This window comes from Dipteris shenzhenensis, chromosome 9 (genome assembly GCF_047967505.1).
Source record: "Dipteris shenzhenensis isolate YYH24624 ecotype China chromosome 9, Dip_SZ_1.0, whole genome shotgun sequence".
Classification (NCBI taxonomy): domain Eukaryota; kingdom Viridiplantae; phylum Streptophyta; class Polypodiopsida; order Gleicheniales; family Dipteridaceae; genus Dipteris; species Dipteris shenzhenensis.
The window spans coordinates 16,773,313-16,775,740 of NC_141604.1; positions in this window are offsets into that span (position 1 = coordinate 16,773,313).

The window sequence follows — 2,428 nt, forward strand, 5'->3', positions numbered from 1 at the left end:
TGTCTTTGGGACAAGCTCTTAATGAGCTTTTCCCAAATCTGAATCCTAAGCATGCCACTATACCAAATATCCAAGAGAGCAAGACACATAAACAGACTCCACTCAGAAGTATAACCACTGAGCTTTTCCAGTCATACAACACCAACCAACAAGACTCACGAAGACGGTGGAAATGAGGACCCGAGCTAGAGCCTAAGATACCTCAAACTCTGAGGCACAAATCACATTTAGGGAAACTTCCCTCCATACTCATCAGGTCAGAGGCACGACGCACAGGAGTGATAGTGGCACTCATTCGCCACAAGGCCATAGCCAGCAGACCACAATAGACCACAGATGTCGACAATTACGACCACTCCACAGGTTTTAATGCAACCACAGTAGCCTCACACATCGATGCCCCTCCTAAGGTTGACGCCCTTGCTAGCTTCTACTCCATGAGCTCATAGAGTTATCTCCCTATGTATCGACGCCATTATAATCGTGATTTGTCATGGGTATTGGTGCCCACTTAGTGGCTCCACCCCTCAACTCATTGTGTCAGTTTCTTTGAGTCTCATAGACCCTTTGGTCTTCAGAAGACTTTTAATAAACTCCCCTTTCCACTTTGCCCTCCCCTTTCCCTCTCCCTCCCTCCCCTCTCTGTCCGTCACCCTCTCCCTCCCCCTCCCTCCCTTCTCTCTCCCCCTGTCTTCCTCCATCTCCCTCTCTCCCCCTCTCTACATCCTCCCCCCCCCCCCCTTCCCCCTCATATACTTGCTCAATAGCGGTGAACTCGAAGCTTCTCGAATCGGCCATTCTTGAATCGACAAACTAGAAGCTTTGATTTGACCTTACAATAGTTAATTCTTTAATTTTTGTTTAAAAAAACCTTCCCCTTACCCACCTACAACTAATTAATTAATAGCAGTTTTTCCATCTCGGGGTATTCAAACCAGTCCTTGGAAGTGAATAACATTGATGGCATTAAAAATCTTCATTTGTACATGGATAGAGTCCATTGCCAATTATTCCTCTATGCTTAGCTTTTTAGTTTCCTCACATGCAACCGCCTTTGAGAACTCCTTAGATATATGCCACCTAATGAGTCATGAAATTGTAGGGGAGGTTCTCTACATGGTTGCCTCAATAGATAGTGCATATCCACATTGGCCATGGAAATTCTAGTCTAGCTAGTTGAATTCCCCGATATACTTCTGAGATATGACAAGATTTGTTGTGCATGAAGAGAGAGAATAAGGTTACGCTAACCTCGTTAATTGCCCCACATGTTCCCACTATTGTTGGTACCTATATCACAATTGCAAGAGAATGAGCTCAATGCCTTGCCACCACTATACACCTGAGTTTCATTGCTCAGAATGCAATTTAGGCAAACTGAGCTTTGAGCCCAGAAAAGGGGAAGCGTGAAGACATTTGTTTGAGGTGCTTTACTCCCCGGAAATTAAGGACCATTGAGCTTCAGATCCTGCTGTATCGTCTACCACCAGACATTTGTTTGAGGTGCTTTACTGCCTATTCGCATCGACTTCATCGCCCTGGCCTTTTTCCAGCAATTAACCTATCTAATCATCAATTAATCGACTCCCTCTGCCTCCTGCTCTCGCCTTTGCGTCCGCTTCTTCCTCTCCTCTCTCCCCTCTCTACCTCCTCCCTCAGCCCCCTTCCCTCCCTCCTCCCTTCATCCCGTTCTCTTCCTGCTTGTCGTTGAGAGGCTTCAAAGCCCCCTTCTCTGCCTGCCTACAATCTACTCCCTCCTTTAATAGGACTGGCAGAACGTTCTGGATGTGGAAGCTTCTGGAAGAAGCCCCTCAAAACTTCTCAATTCAGTCATACATAACATACCTTAATCAAACATTTTCGCCCCCGCCTCTTACATACCTTAATCGCCTTCACAGATTCCACCCCGCACAAATTAATTGATAGGGGCCCAAATTCAATTTGGGAGTCCCTAATGAAGAATATTTTTCATGTATAACTTCACTTGGGATTAGTAGAGATTCCTCAACACGTAGCAATAGCTCGGGCATCTTTCTATGGGCATTAGCTCTGACGCTGCTTTTCCTACACTTCACGGCCAAACTACTACACTGCACTTTATTTTCTTTTTGGACATCAATTTTGTAAGAATGTGCTTTGCAACAGCCTTGACCAGTTCACCTTAGGATGATCTGGAACTAAGGTTCCTGCTGGTTTTTTCCTTTACTTCGTATACTTTTCTTTTCTCTTTAATGGAACTTATAATGTGTCTTTTACCGCAAAGAAAAAAACAGCCTTGACCAGTAAAAGACACACACACAGGCTTAGGGACGTTTATGCAAAGGTCTTTGTATTGATTTTCTATCTCCAGGTTGTGCACAGGCTCACATCCTTTATTTGTGTCTGGTCCAAAATATTCTAGAACTACACAAAACCAGTTACAAGCCTC